The sequence below is a fragment of the Gallus gallus genome, chromosome 6 (genome assembly GCF_016699485.2).
Source record: "Gallus gallus isolate bGalGal1 chromosome 6, bGalGal1.mat.broiler.GRCg7b, whole genome shotgun sequence".
Taxonomy (NCBI): Eukaryota; Metazoa; Chordata; class Aves; order Galliformes; family Phasianidae; genus Gallus; species Gallus gallus.
The window spans coordinates 5,202,740-5,221,809 of NC_052537.1; the positions used below are offsets into that span (position 1 = coordinate 5,202,740).

The 19,070-nt window shown below is 39.2% G+C and overlaps 1 long non-coding RNA gene across 1 annotated transcript in view; it reads right to left on the reverse strand.

Annotated features, from left to right (window-relative positions):
• Positions 1-1,253: 1,253 nt before the first annotated feature.
• LOC101752332 overlaps positions 1,254-19,070 on the reverse strand; it is a 32,771-nt gene continuing 14,954 nt past the window's right edge. The window contains exons 2-7 of the long non-coding RNA XR_006939636.1: positions 14,380-14,532; positions 11,173-14,290; positions 10,573-10,637; positions 5,296-5,380; positions 3,756-3,989; positions 1,254-2,856 (exon numbers count right to left, since the gene is read on the reverse strand). This is a non-coding gene — a long non-coding RNA (uncharacterized LOC101752332). The remainder of the gene's footprint in view (positions 2,857-3,755; positions 3,990-5,295; positions 5,381-10,572; positions 10,638-11,172; positions 14,291-14,379; positions 14,533-19,070) is intronic.

The window sequence follows — 19,070 nt, forward strand, 5'->3', positions numbered from 1 at the left end:
CAGCAACTGAAGTTGACCTTAGCTGAGGAAATTAAGTGAAACGTTTTCCATGTTTCTAGGTTTGCATAGAGGGTAATGTAAAAACTTAAGTTCCTGCACTTTCTGAGGTATAGCTGGCAGATGAGAAGAATACACAGAGAGCTTTGAACCCTCTTACTTCTCCACTGGAAGAAAGGGTGTATTACAATCTGATCTCAAAAATAGATCAAAATTGTTTTGGCTTTGGTACAAGATGTGTGAAATGATGCAAAATATTGACACAATATATAACATCACTTTACAATAAAAAAAAAAATTAATTGTAATCAACTGGATTTCTAGCTGATGAGGAAAGAAAGGAAAAAGTCATTACTAAACTCCCTGAAATTCAAGTCATGGAGTAAATGATCTAACACAAAGGAAACCAGTTATTTCTCTGTTAGCAAGGCTCTTCCTGTGCCTGTCATACTGCACAGAGATGTTTTTACTTAAACACTTGCATTTATATTTTGTAGGACACTTTTTTTATATATACTATATATATATATATTTAATCAAGGCCGAACAGAACCATCAATCTTCCAGTACAAATTTTAACAGTATGTGGAACACTGAACAGAAGTTATTGAAGAATATCAGATAATTTGTCTGTTAGGAAATTGGTATCTGTACTCTACTGAGATAACCAGCTACGTGCTCACTGTATCCCCACACCAGGCTTCCAGTTGCTCAAATGTAAGGAGACTCAAACAGATCAGAATGACATCTGTTAAAAACTGAGAAACCAACCAACCTGCTGGGTACAGAAACAAATTAAGGAAAATAATGACTTGCATCAATTCCTTGAAACTCAAATCTAAGAGATTTGTTCTGCTATGACATTATTGTTATGCAGGATTTCCTGACTGACAAATTAATCGCAGCCATTTTAAGGTAAGCAGTGTGTGACTGAGGAATGTGTTGGACTCCACATTCTCCTTGGAGACCTTTCAGTTACTTTTGATGTCCAACTTCAATCCCTACCCAAGGGCATGCAATCTAGCAGAAGCCAAAAAGGTCAAATTACTCGACTTTCTTGTGTGTATTCTCTCCATCATTTCCTAATGTGCTGTGTTTGTTTCATCACAAAAATAACATGTTCAGTTCTTATACAGTTATTTCCTTCTACTGTCTTTGTCCTAGCCTTGATTTGGAATGCGATGCCTATTGAGAATATGGAGTCTGTGAGCTGAGAACATATCATTCTCCCTGCTTCCAGAGCAAGATCTCATTGCAAATGCAATATTTTCCTTAATAATTCTTCTTCTTTTAATTGATAGACAGAATAAAAACCCAAATGTTTCTAGAATTATGAGGACTCAAACAAATAATAGTGCTAATCATATGCTAAATGGCAATTTTGTACATCTTTCTATAGTTCGAGTAATACCAATCTGAGAGCATTACACAGACATAAAAATAATGTGAAGCCAAGTTTTATAATTTAGTTGCCATTTACATACATTACTTCCAATATTAGGAAACAAAATTCGCAGCTCAAGCTGTCTTCCTCGGATGCATTTAAATTACATGAGATTAAAAAGTATGTAGTTTAAATTACTGTAATGCAATTATCACAGATTATTACTTGTGCCCCCAAAATAGAATTTTAATTGAATTTGGGATTGGTTTAGAAAGAAATGGTGCAGCTGCCAGATTTTAGCCATCATTCTAGTCACTCAGACAACAAAGTCACCTTCTCCTTCCTATGGTGTTACACTTAATTGGAAGCGATACATTAACTAGAAATCTGATACATGGATAAAAGTGAAGGGAAATACATCTGAATGCCTTTGCATATAAAACAGCCTACATATGTATATTAACAAACCCTGCAAAGACCTATGGATATATTTTCTGACATGTTCTCTTAACCATCTTGGATTTTATTTTATTTTTTATAATTTCACAAGGCCAAGTAACAAATAAAAATATTCAAATAACAATGGAATAATAAAATAATATTGCATCCATTCAGAAGAACTTCATTTTCTCCTTCCTGTTGACCATTACTTAAAAATCTTTGGAACCTATTTCTCCTTTCTGTTGAGTAAAGTAAATGCGTATGCACTCGATAGTATCACATGGGCAGATAGAAGTAGGGCGGCTGCAGAAGTGAGAGAGGGGTTGGTATCACTTGGAAGGAGCTCTATTTGTTGCCCTAGAATCTGTTAATCGGTTCAGAAAGGACCATAGGGAAGCTCTGTAAATAGAGACTTTTCAGAGCCTGGCACTGTTTTTGTGACTTGCTCTATCTAACGTGCTATTGCTCTGTTAAAATTTGTCTTTATGTTGCTTCTGTGTTTTGTAACTCGCATACAGAGATGACCACGGTAAGCAGAGATATCGAAATATCAGCAAAAAGCAGGAAATTGGTATTAGCTGCAAAGCATAAGGATGCGTTACTTCATATCTAAATCCCTCACTATCTCGACAGAAAAATAAATTGTCTTACATTTTGGAGCCAAGCGTGTTTATAGGACTAGCTCCAGGTCACTGAGAAAACAGGGAGGAAATTACATTTCAAAAGAGAATGGAAGTTATTGTGCTGATATTCTTCTCTTCTTTACCAGGAGCACCTGAAGTCAAACATGCTGAGACATAAACTAGATAAACAGCTGAATAAATAAAGGAAAAATTGTCATACCTACTTAACAAGTAACCTAAATAGCAGTTTCTGACAATGAAGTCAGATCTCCAAAACTTTTCTAGCATGTTTTTCATTTACTTGCCTGCATTCTCCACAGTTCCTTCAGATATCATATATTTTGGGATACTGTCCACATATTTCCATAATTTTTCCACTCCACCTTCCTGCATTTTTTTCTTCGGTCTGCCCTTTAATATTAAATATAAGAATTAAGTACATCTCACATTTTCCCTTTGAAACACTTTATCTCATAGCTTCCACTAGAGGAGCAAAAGTACAGACAATAACGCATTTACATTCCTGTGAATTTCTAACATGCTAATTTATGAGGGTTCTACTTCATTTTTATTTGTTCCAGAAGCAGCTAGTTGCCCCTTGGATTTAAACACCCACTTAAACTACGTACAAAACAACATCTTCTTCAGATGAACGTTCTAGCAAGACACTTGCCTACCACGGCAGTGACTCTTGGCCCCATTATACTTTCTCTGTGCTTCTATAATCGCCTGTGGTATTGGCTTGAAACAGCTTCTGAAGGCTGAGTGCCCACTGAGGTGCTGGAGAAACAGATTAACCAAGGTGCTGTCAAAGCAGGTCAGCACCGTCCGAATACCATGCATGCATCCACTGATAATTAGGGGTCTGCAGCTGCAGAGGCTGAGGAGAAGGGAAGCACTGCTGGAGCTACAGCATCCTTCTGAGGGCGACTCGCCAGCGCTCAACACATTCAGATTTGCTTATGTAACTCCTCCTGCTGCTATCGGCCACAAGTAGGGAAAATCTGGTTGGCATAGAAGATAAACATGTCATTCTCTAAGGGACAGTGAGCTGCACTGACAGCAAGCTCTCCTGCTCCCTGGCTCGTGTGAACACAGGCCTAAGCTGGAGGTCATCCCGCAGCCAGGCTGCAAGGAGCTGCTGAGTGCCCACAGCATCCCAGCCTCCAGTCACCACTGGATGCAGCAGAGCTCTGCTTGGGGTAGAAAGGAGCTGGGGTCAGCCTGCCTGTGCTTTGACTTTGCAGCTACAAAGCACACAGTGCCCTCCAACCTCACAGTAGGTACAACCACCATAATGTCTTACTTACACTGATGTTTCCTCAAATGCAGTTATGCTGCTGGCACAGAGTTGTTATTGCAGGAGTGGACATCTCGCTTCAGAGTTGGAACACGCCGCTGGGGACAGGACATGGCTCTTTTTCCCCATGTGTATCCATCTGCTCTAGGGCTAAGGAGCATACCAGTCTCCAGCACCACAGTTTTGGTGAAGTGCACTGCTGGCACATTCTGATTAAACTTCTTGACAGGTCACTATGACTTCTCTGAAAGAAAATCTCACATCTGTATCACTAACTATATCCCACATAAGCCCATTGCTCTTTCATGCTGTAAATTACCAACCTCAGCAATACTGAGACATGAAACTGTAACTGAAGAGGAAAAAATGTTCCTTATGGCTGTATTATCTGATGACTCCTGCCCCTTCCCCTCCTTGATATTGTCTTTACTCCACCAAGTGCAGGTGAAAATTAATTAGAAGATAAGAGTTAACATCTTTCTCTCTGAGAAATACTTCTGCATGAATTCTAAACGTGACATAGCACAGACTCCAAACTACATTGCATGTATGGCTGAGTATTAGGTTGTTACATCTAAGGCCTAATTCATTTTCTATGTAAGTACAGATACATGTTTTTTAACTTATTTGCAACTGTCTGAATTGCAATTTGAGTCCATAGAAAATGAACTGAGATTTGTATGGGCAATTCCTTAGAAAGTATGTCCTGAGCTGTTTCTCTAGATACTGCAAACTTCTGTTAGCTGTCATGGCTACAGAGCGTATATAAGAAATGTTCCCTAGCAATGCAAAGATCTGGCTTTTGCCAGTGCATGCTTCTGATTTGATAACCCAAGCCAGATGAGGATCCATCACGATCTTGGGTTGCAAACAGCCATCTAACTGCTCACTGCCACTGGTTGCTATTGATACAAACGTTCGATGTGGAATCGATGCCAGCTTCTCTGCATCTTTTCACTTAGGCCCTCTTCTATTTCCTTTAAAACTGAGCTTCAGTGATATTTTCTTGGCTCTACTGCACTTCACAAATAATTCCCAAGGTAGTTCTTTTTCCATGAAAATCTTAGTAATACTGCTCAGGAAGCCAGTCTCCCAGTGCAACGCTTGGCACACACAGGGGATCTCTCAGCCTGTTTGGAAATGATGTACATAACACTGCAGTCTGTGGCAGGCTGTCTGGCGGGGTGTGCAGGTTCACAGCCTGCACTAGGGCCGTGCAAAAGAACGCTATCGCTGTCAGGGTTCTTCTGGCCCAGTACAACCATTGGTGGTCTAGGAAAAGTAGTTGTTGAGACAAAATTAAAGAAAACTCAGGAGTTGAAAGCAGGGATAACTAATCTACAAATATATCAGCAAGATGTAGAACTGTATCCCTTGGAATCATTTACACTGGGTATGCTGCCTAGCTCAGCTCTCGTACAGTGGCTTATAGTAACTGCAGCATTTCAAGCAGACATTTTTCAACTAGCTGCAGCAGGGCTAGCTGTCTGCATCATTCATGTTTGCCATATTCTCCTTTGAAATCAGTATAGCCATCTTTAATATCTTACCTGCCAGTGTAGAAAAGTGGCTGATCTCTGGAAAAAGTAGTAGCATGCACACACCAGTACTATAGGACTACCTCATCCATGGTCACTAGGAAGAAGAACAGATGTGGGTCTTTCTGTAACTATTTCATTAATTGCATTTATTTACATTTCAAATTGATATAAGATGCACCTCATTCACTTTTATGTGGCTTTGTGCATTTTTATTGCCACAAATATTCTCTCCCAACCCTTTCACTAAATCTTCAGTTTATGGGGTTCTGCTTTCAGGAGGAAAATTTAGAAGTAAGGCAAGAGTGAAAATGTAAGCTCCAGATAAAGTCTGGTTTCAGTCCTGCTTTCCTGATCAGTACAAACTGCCAGGTTGGCCTGCAGCTCATATCTTAACATGCAATAAATGTTTATTCCATTTCAATTTCATACTGTTGTTTTCTTTTTCTTCTCCAGAACTCTGAAAAAATCTTACTTTGGAATTGAAGCTTTCCAAGCTCAAATGAGTGCTTTTTTTTTTTTTTTTTTAAGAGATAAAAATCCATTCTGCTGCCTTCCAGTTACATAAAACTAGAAGAAAATCCTTACCGACTTAAATAAAACACAGTAAAAAACTATGCATAGACTTTTCTTCCACAGACATCGTCAAAATTACCTTAGCTCATGAAATTTCAAATGTATAAACATGCAGTGTTGAAGTTCCATCATCATGACACAACTGAAGAAGTGTTCGTGTGTAAAAAAGCACTTGTTCACCTTTGTTTTTTCAGAGAAAAACATATTCCAAATGATGAACTCTATCAATTAATCGAGAAAAGCTGTATCATGCTTTAATGTTGTGATCCCCCTTCCCCGTCCCATTTCTGGGGAAAGAAACACATGGGGATGGGAGGGGGAAGAATATTTTTTTTTCCCAAGATGTCCCTTGGAGGGTCATTTCCAGTACCAGGTGCTTTTTATCCACTGTACTGGGAGTAAGTTCGGGTCCAAATTGGATTTTGCTTCCATGATGACTGATGTGTATAAATATTCATGAGTTAACACCTGGCATTGGTTATTTTCTATAAGCTGTGTAGCTGTTACTGCAGTTGTAGCTGTAGACCATAACAACTCATTTGAATTCATGAGGCTTTTTATACATTTTAAAATATATATGAAGTGATATTAAAGTCTAATCAAGAACAAGAACCCCATCTGCTATCTGCAACCTAGTGATACCTACCTAGCATAACAGAGAGAAGCAGTAATGTAAGTAGTGAAGATGGAAACTTGTTTGTTTATTAAAACTTCAAATTTGTTTTGATCGTTCCTTTTAATCCCTGTTGGTAAAAATGATGATCCAAAGTGGCTTCTTTCCAGTTCTCTGTAGAGATCTTTGAGTTTTAGCCCACTAAAGATTTGGCAGAACATCTAGCTGCCAATTCTTTCTTAAAGAGGAAAATGATTTAAATTCCCTAACAACAGCCTATTTTATATGCAGCTCTGCTCACACATGAGACTCTCTTGCAGATGTATGCTCTCCTTTCTACATACAGTAAGACAAATTAATTTAGGGTTTTCAACTGAGTTTTGTGTCGAGAGAATTGCAGGGACAACTATGGTATTACTTGAAAAGTTGTATTACCTGTAGAGAAGTCAGAGGTCTGTCTACACAATAGAAAATAACAAGCCAATACCTAATCTTTTACTTCTCACCAAAACCTTTAAGAAGTGGCTAAATGTTGATGGAGACCAACCAGTGGATGTGAGCACAGTGAGGCGGTATGCAGTACATTTCAGCAGTGGTGACAGTGACCCAAAGGACAAGTCACTGTTTCTGATTACCTTCTTATATTTCTAAACATGGTTGGATAAGGCTGTCTGGTTTTTTGCTTGTTTGTTTTTTGTTTTTGTGTCCTACAGCCACCTAGAGAAAAACCTGCAATGCAGTCTCCTAATAGCATTTAGATGGCAGAAACAAATTGGGAAAAGAACATAGTGAAATGAACTTATAAGAACTTGAGGATCGAGAGGAGTAAATTCTAACCTCAGTGCATGAAAACCTACTGCACTAAACATGTTACTGCATAATAACAAGTGGCTAAACTGAAGAGTACTTAACAATGTGGCATTTTCTTTGTATGTATCTAACCCCAAAATCCATCTGAAATATAGTCAATTGACTCACTGACAATGAGCTTACTAATGGTCTATCAGATCCATGCAGATTCATCACAGCGGATGAAGAAGATGCTGAAGAGAATGAAAACATTAGACTGAAGCCCACAGTCTGCAATCACATATAGAAAGTGTCAAGCATATTCTGTGTTTCTCAAACCAAACGAAAAAGAGGCATACAGAAGGAAAAGGACTTGAAAGATTTCTCTTTTCTTTGTTCTTCTGAAGGTAAGTTCTTGAGGAGGGAGAGAATGCAAGAGCAAAAAGCTGTTGTAAGATGGCAGAGAAGTAATGAAATACGAGGGGTAACAAGGAGTTAGATGGACAGGCATGGACAATGCCCACTATGCAGATTTCAAGAAGACAAAAGATTACTATTGATAATACTATTTCATGTCCAGATTAAAAGCAAAATACACTAATGAACTAAAATTCTCCATTTTCCCTGGCTCCTTTACTACAGACACTTACAACCTGTCAAAATTGCCCCTTTTGACTGTCTCTATCGTGCACCATAATTGTAGATTTTCTGTCTCTGTATCACTGAAAAATACACAACCAGCTACTACAGCATTTCTCTTGGCAGACACATTAAATGCTCCAGCAGTGCCACACACTGACTTCTCCAAGTGCCTCTCCTGCAGCAGCTGCAGCAGCAGGAAGAATTTCACTCTCCAGAGGCAGGGAGAGGAAGCAACAGTAAACCTGACTTCTTACAATTGCTGTCACTAGCACAGAAGAAAAAATCCTGCTCTGTAAATAGAGATGTCCGTGTTTTACAAATGGCACAACAGATGCAGCGCGCTGATGGAAATGGTGTAGGCAGTGATGCTGCAAAAACTCTTCAGGCAGAAACATAGCTGTCATGTACTTGAACAACATCTCACACACGCACTGTCATGGGAACAATTGTAGGAATGATTGGTGGGGCCGTAAGGTAAACTCCCGCTCTTTCTGAAGAATTCCTTGGAGTTTTCATTTCCAGATGGAGAAACAATAGAGATGAGTTCATCATGTCATCTTTGGGATGACATCTCCCACGATGCGACACCCCCTGCCACTGAAATACAGTGCCAAGCATTGGGTATGAGCCTAGTACATGAGGTGGAAATGGAAACCACAGCCTTCTGCTGCAGAGATGCAAGCCAATAGTTGAGTCATCTCAAGGCCTCCGTATAAATCCTTATACACTGTTTTCTACATTAAAAAATGGATGAACTGTTAAAAATATGTGCTGCCAGGATCCAGTCATTCAGGTGTCAGGAAGAGAGTGAAGAGAATAAACACAGAAGTACGTGTTCAGGTTGAGTTTTATGAAGAACAGCGTGCTCCTCATGCATTCCTGGAAGACTGTAATGAAGCCGTAATTAGAATTCTATATTACAAACAAGATAAAAATGCAGGGAAACAAACAAAAATCAGTGATACCTGAAAGGCAAATCAAGGCCTTGCCTTGGCAAACAGGTTGGGAAAGGGATGACTGGCTGAGAATTACTCAGAGTTAAGCTGTGCTAGGCATGCTCTATTATCTGATGTTACCTCAGCTTCTGACTCAAGATACGCTTCATTTGTTAGGCTCTGTCTTTTAATCTCCAAATACAATGGCAAAGTGATTGCCTGTGATTATATGCTTTTCAGTGCCCACCACAATAGGACTGCACTATTGCTTCGAAGAGCTACTACATACTTTATGATCAGGAAAGAAAGGCCAAAGCCCCCAGGGAAAGCATTTTATATTTAAAAAAAAAAAAAAAAAAAAAAAAAACTGCTAGAGCAACTTTTTTGTAATATTATACTTTTAAAGCACCTTAGATTTTCTAGAAATAAAAAAGTACAGTACATTGAGACAAGAAATTATCAGATGCATTTAAAATATACAGGTGTCATTCCAAACTGCATTAGTCCACTGTGATTCAAAATGCTAAGTGCTTCATCAAATACTATCAGATGTGAGAATTTCAGTTATAATCTGCGACTATGAAGGTTAAGTAATTGCACAGTGGGCTTCTTTAACAGTATATCATCTCCTTATCTGTTATGAAGGAACCTTCAGTTTGACACTTGCCTGGCTTCCTCCAGACAGTCTGTGTGTCTGGGATGCTTTCAGACTCATTCCAGATTATATTATACCTCACCATAATTAAAGTGGAACCTTGTCACTGCTACAAGCTCCAGGAAGAAAAGAACATATACAGGAAGATAAATTGGACGGTTCTCTCTCTTTTGTTTTTTTCTTCAATTTTAAGTATTAGTACACATATGAAAACACTTAGATTTCTTGCATCGGTCTCTTCTATTGTTTATTCCAGGTGAGAAGTTGTAATTCTGCGTTGGCAGCATCTGGAGATGACTGCCTTTTTACAAAATCCGCAACTTAGAATTGTTCTGCAGAACAAAAGAAGAAGGATCCCTATCGCTTCCCTGTCACCTGTAGGACCACATGATGAGTCAGATAAAAGGAAATTGGTATGGTAAAATTAGAACGATATTGATTGAGCATATACTGAAATTTCCCAATATGTAGGAGGGGATCTCTTGCCTAAGAGATAAATGTCGGGTATGCTTCTTCATCGTTTGCCAGGAGATTAGAGAGACAGAAATTAGCAACCGAAGCCTAGGATTCACAGAGATTGGGCTTGGACCACGTGCTGCAATGCTCTGCCTCAGCTCAGCAGACTATAGCTCAAATGTTACTGCAACTATGAAGTCAGTGAGACTGCAGTTATGAAGCCAGCCCCGACTAGGCAGGGCTGATGGACAGACTGTCCCTTAACATCAGTCTGGGTTTCTTTCCTTGGTAATTCCGAGGGTACTTCATATGAAATTACCTAGTTTGCATAGTAACAGAAGAAACACTGCTCCCTGTACTGGCGAGACAATACCACTTAAAGAATGCTTTATGCCAAAAATAAAACCTTAAAATAAAATCCCTTCTGCTGTCAAACATTTAGATGGTGCAATATAGAAGATATAGCACATGATGAACAAGAATTGAGACTGCAACAAAGTAAGGAAGTCCTCTTCAGTAAGACTTACTGTTAGGAAAAGATTTTGCATGTGCTGAGACAGCTAATGACAAATTACTAAAACCTAGATTTAAGAAGAAACCCACAGTCATTCTCACTGAAATACCTTCTTTGCCTTCATTGTATTCTTCTCTGCAGGCCCAAGAGATGCCAGGCAAATATCTACTAGATCTGTAACAACACATAGAGTTTAGTTAAGGTAAAGATAACTGGAACATAAAGCATGCAGTTAATGTCCCAGATTGTGGGAAGCTTTCAGGACAGGAAGATTAGCATCTGACAGCACAAAGAGTTATGATAACGTGACAGCACAGTGCAATACTGCTAGAATAGCAACTAATCTCCTGCACAAGTGATAAGATGTGAATTACAAAACTAAATGGGCTGAGGAAGCTACCACAAAAGGAAGATGAAATGTTTCTGAATCCCTGCTTACTCCGCAACACTATTTCTTCGTAGAATCGTAGAATCATCAAGGTTGGAAAAGACCCACGGGATCACCCAGTCCAACCATCCACCCATCACCAATAGTTCTCATTAAAGCATGTCCCTCAACACAACCTCCAAACGTTCCTTCACAAGTTTTGTGCCAACAGCAGAATGGCCACAGATGTTTTAAATAAATGATTGCAGTGAGAAGGGGTTAATTAACCTGCTGATAAAACAACAATAACATAAGGAAAATAATAAAAATTATTCAACTCACTTGAAACCTGTAACTCCAGGACATGGTCTCAGGAGCGTGCTGGAAGATGTTAGCATCAGTATCCTACATGAATGATGGAAATACAATGTCTTCTACCACAAAGAGGTAGGGATCATACTTGTCAAATAAAAAACACATTGAACCCCCCAGAGAAAAGGAAAATGAAACTTCTATTCACAGACAGCACTGAAAAGTGAAACATAAATCTGCAGCGCATCCACAATTGGAGATGCATCTACCACCCTTGTAGAAGATGCACACAGGGTAATATTCCTGATCAGCAATTTCTGTAATAAATTTTATTTAAAAAATAACAACAACTTTGTTCTTTGCTTTTCAAAGCCCTCACATGCAATTATAGAATCATAGCATTCAGGTTGGAAAAGACCTTCTAGGTCACCAAGCCTGACCATTAAATCACGCCAGATCATGGCGAAAGCCAGACAGTAAAGGAGTTGAGTTTCATTCAAGTCGAAAGCAAACCTCCTACTGATTTCAAAGGAAGGATAATTTTACTGAGGGATTTCATAAAACACATACATAAGGAAATAGTAAAATTCCCTACTATTTAATTATTCTTGTTCCTAATCTATTTATTTGTACACATGCACAGAGAGACACAAACAAACAATAATAAAAAAGTAACAACAACAACAACGAAAAAAAAACCACAATAAAATTCAACAATACTAGTCCTAAGCCCTAGAAGTTTTGGCATCTTCACAGAGTTCACCAGGACAGTGAGCTCAAGGATTTATTTACAACTGTGGGGATTCAATCTAATCTTAATTAAAAGTGGTTAAAAATTCTTAATAGAACTAAAAAGGTGAGTCTCGAGGATGCTCTGACAGATGAAGAGAAACAAACAGCATCATTAACATCAGAATTTTAGAAATCCCATCTGTTTGCTGAGGTTTTATTGCAGTGCACCTGCATTCTTGGTAACTTTTCACAGTTTCCATCTTCTACTACAAACATTGCATTTTCACGGCTGGAACGCAAATCACCTCTTGGGAGAAGCACACGTTCTTCGCTGATGATATCCAAAGTCATGCCCTGCTGCACACAGAGGTTGTGAGATTTTACTGACGAGATCAACATCTCACACATCCATACATAATACTTTAACTGAAAACCCACTAAAAGGCAAAAATAACAATATAAACCCTGCAAGGGCAGCTTCTAGGTATTTTACTTCTGTTTTTCTTATGAAGCAACGAAGTTAAAGAAACATTAATTTCACTTTAAAAGATGTTACTAAGATTTCCACTTCAGTGATTTAGTAAGAGGTAAATGCACTGATAGTAATTAATATATTTGCCCAGTCAAATTTTACTTGTTAAATTTTGGCTTGAACCTCAGCTCTACTCAGGAGGAGAAGAAAGAATGGACACAAAGCAAAATAAAGAGCCTAAAACGTAGAGAGACTGAAGAGTGAGATGAAATGAGGAGGGAGGAGGAGAATTTTGCTCACTTACAACATACTTAACCAGCCTGACGTGTTACAGTTGATGTAAAGTCTCCTTTGCTGTAAATGGGCTTTGCAGTGAGCCCAGTAAAAACGTAGAGAGTAGGTTTGAACTCCTTAGTCTGGACGTGGACAGAAATGATTCACAAAAGACGAAGTCATGTATATTTTAAAAAACCAACACCTAGAATCTTATGATTTTAGCTAATGAACATAATTTATTAATATACAAAAGATCACTTTTGCATATCAGAAGTTGTTCCCGCTGTTATTCATAGTACTTCTTCTTGAAGTTCACAAACAGGTCCTTAACATCAATTAGAAGTTTATCCAATCTCAAGTTACGCTGACATTGTATGGATTTTAAACTCTAAATCACTGTAGATCCAAAATTACCTATTCCAAGTGGGCATCATCCACTTTTCTTTCTATTCATTTGTTTTCTCCAGCAGTTGTTTTTCTTACTCTTCCTTCTATTGCTCTCTGAATATATTCCTACCTACTGGTATTTATTCATACTCAGTATAGTTAAAAAAAACTCACTCAACCTTTGGGAGAGATGAATCAAATAATGTTAAAAGGCTTTTCGGTCGTCTCAGTCTATAATGGGAGCGATCTCCCATGACCAAGCTGACAGTGACATTAAACAAGAACATTGTCCAGTGACTGTGAACCGTGTGATGACAAATATTTTTCTCCTGAATCACAAAGAAACAAAACAACACAAAATTCCAATGCCTGGAAAGCAGCAAAAGAGTAAATGATTGATGGGGAGAAACATCACATTTGCACGATCATTCTATGGGCAAATGTACTTTCACTGACATTAACAGAAATCTTGTTCTTGGCTTTACCTTAATCTGCTCAGCGTGTTCATCTTTCTGCTCAGCCTAACACTAGATGTGAAGCCAAACTATGCCAATTAACTCGCACAACAGATGCTGAGATCAGACTGTCAACAGTATACCAAGACTTGAATTGTGAACACTGTCACCTTAGCATGGTCCTGGATTTACATATTTTACGCATTCACCCAAATTCGCACACAAGCATCTCAGCTTAGGATGATTTAGAATCTGTTTTCATGAAGAATCAACATTTAGCCAGGAGGCAGCAAAGAGCACTTTCTTAAACTGTATTCTGGCTGTTTCTGCCTGTGCTAGTCCATTAGGTCTGCCTGGGATGGAGTTAGTGGGATTCAGCTGCACTGAAATGGGATGAAAGCTCCATGCAGCTGCACCCAGGGAAAGGGAGGAGGAAGTTTACCATCCCTGCCTCTCAGCCCTCACACCACACCTCGTTAAGGCTTCTTTGATGGACTTGGTGGGTGCTTACTCCTTGAAAAAGGCTGCACGCTGCCATATCAGGGCAGGCCACAGCTGGCTGAGGAATGCAGCTCGCCATGTCACCGTTTGGACGTGCCCATTTTCACCATGTTTCACTTACTGAACAGCTGCCTGCTCTCTACTTTGGCACTTCACACACTTACCTTAACAACTTCAATCTGCTTTCACGTGCTTTCCCAAGGCAGGTATCAGATGATGAGTGAGGTTCATAGCTGTTGGCATCTCATGTCTCAAGATACTTTTCTCCCATAGACAGACTTTCCATGCTTCAGTTCTGCCACATCTGTTAAGCCTCCCAGCCGGGCTAAAGAGAGAAGGGAGAATTTGACTTAATCCAGGCATAATGTTGGTTGCAGTGTAATAAGATCAAGTAGTCCCTAAGCAACTCCATACACGCTCAGTGGGTGCTGGAAATCCACTCTGCACAGCCCTTGCAAAGTAACTGGGGTGGTCCCAGCACCAGGCTGCGGGCAGAGGAGCTGCTCCCTCTCATCAGGATGTGACTCTCTCTCTGCTTGCCTCAGTCTCCCAGTCCCTGATGGCAGCCTAAAAGAAGACAAGACCGAGAAGAAAACTGGTTTTTATCCACTGATAAATAATAACACTGTGCCTACCAGTCTCCGTGCACTGCTTAGGAGGGAACAAGAAAATGAAAGAAGAGTCTCTGTTCTGCATGAACAATTTACTTTTCTTCCTCCCCCTCCAGAAATCAAGCGTGAGCAATAGGCATTTCAGAAACGTTTTCATTTGCTGTACTTCCTGTATAACACGGGGAGATGAATTGCAGTAATATAACAAATGGTTTATAGGAACATAAGCATTACAATTTCAGAGCTCTCCTGTGAATTGAGTGGATTTCTGTAAGCTTTTGTTTAAAAACAAGTAGCGTGATTAGAGTGGAAAACAATACAAGCCCTAGAAGATTTAAACATATGTCTGAAATATTAACGCTACTCCAAATTCTTCTCTCCCCCAACAGCTTTTCATTAGCAAGCACATTTGGATCAGGAGGATTACCTGTTTTTAGCCATGGTTCTACTTTGAGCTGTTGTCAGCAGGAAAAGCTGATGCCCAGGACAACATTATTACACAAAAGAAATGCTGAGACCATAACCTGCTCACTGTAATGGCCCATTAGTACTGAAACATTACTACTTCTGGTGGCAATCAGGCTGTACCTGCTAATTACCATGCATATGGCTGTCATGTTGGCTTTTACTAGTTGATTTAATTAATGTGTAGCACTCACGAAAGGATTGTTAGAAGAAAATTGGTAGGAGCAGATAAAACTAACAGACTTCATAAATGTTACGTAGGTCCCTCCAAAAGTAATGCCTCCTATTTATTTCCACAGTAACTACAATAGATGCAAAAAGCACAACAGCACTATTTGAGAGAGAAAATTCTCTGCTACAGAACACTTTTTCAACACAGTCACCACCATTATCTGTGCATTTTTACCAGTGATAAACAGGAGCCTGCACGCCACTCTCATAAAAACCTGCATGGCCATCCAGAATAGAATCATAGAATTGCTCAGGTTAGAAAAGACCTTAAAGATCATTGAGTCCAACCATGACCTAACCATACTACCCTAACTAAGAACCCCCTGCTAAACCATGTCCCTGAGCACCACATCCAAAAGGTTTTTAAACACATCCAGGGATGGTGACCCAACCACCTCCCTGGGCAGCCTATTCCAGTTGTCTTTGACATTGTTGTCACCACTAATGAAATGCACCACTCCACTGTTTGATCTCCATAAATGTTCAGCATGTGAACTCTCATCTACTCAGAAACAGTATGTCCTAAAGACTGACAGTTTCCGGAGGAATATAATGCAGATCAAGACTATTTATGCTTCCAATGCGCCATGATACCTTGCGGAAGGTAAAGCCAGGCAGAGGCAATATGTTAAATACAGCTTACTACAAAGACAAGGAATAAACTTCAGTTTTACTGTCTATACCTGTGAGGATTTGTACCAGAAAATTATTGCTAGAAAAGGACAGAACTGCTGATATATCACAGCGCAATCACAGATTTGTGTTAGTTCATGCAGTGTGCTTGGTAACCATGGGTACTAAACGATTTCATCAAGACTTCAAATAATCTAGGAACTATAAATAGATTTGGAAGGAAAGTAGGAGCTTACCCGCAGTATACATGGGAAACATGATATTTTTTGTAACGTAATTCATTTCTGTGTGCTCCTGCAAAAATCTTAAGGTATTTATGGCAATACCACCCCATTTTTGTGCCCTCCTTTTCACCTAGCCTGCCTACCCTTTCTGTCCCTTACTTTTCAATCAAACTGAGCTCGAGCAATGATGAACAGGACAGTAATCATAATCTCTCACTCAACTGTGCTCAAATTTTAGAGAAAAGAATGCAGTATATTGTGTACTAGCCAGCTCTAAAAAAATTACCCATGTGAAATAAACCATGCATGGAATACTGGTTAAGAATTTGTCAAAAACTACTACTCAAAAAATTAACTATTTTTCAACGCTATAGCTTTTTTTCATTATTATTATTATTTAAACTGACTACACTTGTCTTCAATTGAAAATAAAAGCAAAAAATGCAGAAGAACTGAATATCTCCTGGGAGACAAATGAGCAATAGTGTACGCATCTCCCTACTCAAATTATGAAGAATTCAACATGCGGATAACTCAGTTAATCAGATCATCCAAGTCAAGGTAGAGTCTGTTTCAAAGCAAAGCTAACAATAAATTAGGTTCAGCATTACTGGTTCTGAAGCAGGCCTGGAAATGTATGATACTATGGAGGTCTCTGCTTCAACAGAATAGGGCTGCTCTAGTTATATATTCTATTCACATTTCAGAATCCATTTGAGCATCAGTGGCACCTGGACTTTGTGCTTCTGCACTGGATATGGCAACTGTCAAGTGTAAATAGAAGAAAAAGAAGCAGCTCGTTTCAACATTCTCAGGCACCTCAGAATAGAAATGGTCTCACAAGCTGAATTTGATTTCCAACTTTGTAAATGTTTCTGATGAGCTGCTTACATCTGAGCAACTTCATGATACTTTCAGCCATCTTTCATCACTCAGTCTATTAGCTTACGTATTTTCTATATGCCACCCTACCATCCTTTTAGGCATGCCTCTAACTTGATTTTGAGGAATGCTTCAGACCTGAAACTAATCAGCCTAGTAGGTGATGCGGCTTAATATTCAAACTGTGCTGAGACTCAGAGTAATAATGCAGTGGGACCTCATCCACAAGCCATAGTTCAAGTTCACATAATTCATCAAAATCACAGGGGGCTCCAAGTCTGTGGCTGGGCTAAATAACTGGCAGCACTGCTTGCACTAAAGGCAGGGTGGAAGCACACCACGTCCAAGCGAAGCAAATGCTCCAGCAGCTTTTCTCTGTCAAACTAATTCATGGGTGCTCAATTTTTAATGGGAAAATATTAATGAATTTTGAGCCAAATGGCTTTTTTTTCTCAAGTCTAACCAGCATACGGATTTATACTTGTATAGCTGGAACTAATTATAGATTTTTTCATGCTTTTTGGCTACCCTTATCATTGAAGTGGAAAAATACGTACAATACAATATTAAGGCAATGAAGTGTTTTTCTCATCCTAGAAAGAAGTTTCAGTTATTAGATTTCCCATTTTAAAATAAGAGTCACCAGCAATCTGCACCAGCACAGACCAGCCACGTTAGCTAAACACATTAATGGTCTAAAGAGGATTTTCACTACTTAACTACGAGTATTAAAAAAGTTTAAATCACTGAGTGTTTAAATTTGCATGCTGCATGCTACATGCTGAGAGACAGACTGAATACGTCCCAGGGAGCACAAGGACCCAAGGTGCATTCTGGGGTTCAGCACATCAGCACCCAGTCCAGCCTGCACAGAACTGCCTAACCACCAAAAGCAACACACTGCCATGGGGCTGGCCTCTGCTGAGCGACACTGGGGAGAAGAGACACTGCAAGAGCTCAGGGACAAAAGAGAGGGCCAGGAGGACCACTGCCATCCCACTTTGGAGGAGCATGCCCACAAAATCTTCATACTTTCCCACATGTGCCTATGACTGCATTTTACATCACCAGCCACAAGCTGTTTCATTTGTATCATTTTCAGATGTGGTTACCCAACGAAAATGGTCAGCTGCCATGTGTTTTTCTTCTCAGAAGTGGAACGAAGACTCATCAGAAAGCACAAAAATGGCAGAATGTTTGGCAACTTATAAACTGAAACAAAATGGTATATAATTTACGTCTGCAATGTGCCTTTCAAGGTGAAGGACACGTATCTACCAGCTGATAGTGGGTGTCTGTGTCTGTGCAAAGAGACAGAAGGTATACTTCATCCTTCTGTTAGGAGTCTCTTTTTGGACACCAATTCTATCAGATTCCATAAATGTCAGGAGGAGCGAAAAGTACAAGAGGAATTAATACTTCTATTACTCAGGCCATTTTTTTCGGAAACTACAATGAAATCTTTTTGTAAGCTTTAGTCTGGCTGAAATAAGTTCCTGCCCTAGGAATCCTTATCAGCTGCTAGACTCAAATAAATGACTTCTCTGTTTCTCCAATGAGATCGGATCATATGAGGATTGAATAAGAGCAATCATACTTCATCAAAACAAGAGGTATAGGACAGAAAAGGTAATTATACAAGGAAATGTGATGATTCATTTACAAAATCTAGAACTGCTTAAGGTGAAAAATAGACCACCATTATCATCACTGACACTGAAAGAACTCTAGTTTATGGAAGCAAATTAACAGACAAAAGAAGAGAATATTTTTAAAAGCATTTAAAATGAATACCCACTAATTACACAAATAGGAGATCATAATTTCTTAACTACTTTTTTTCTAAGTCTATATTGCCAGTAATGTTCAAATACCACAGTTATTTCTCTATCGAGAACATACTTGGGTCTCAAAACTGACAAGCGACACTCTTAATTTACAATACACTCAGCATCTAAGAAGACCTAAAGGATTTTCTAGAAATCCCATGGAAGTCCACTAGGGAATACATTCCTTAACATGACCTTATCAAGCACGGAAGCTATTGGAGACAGCAAAA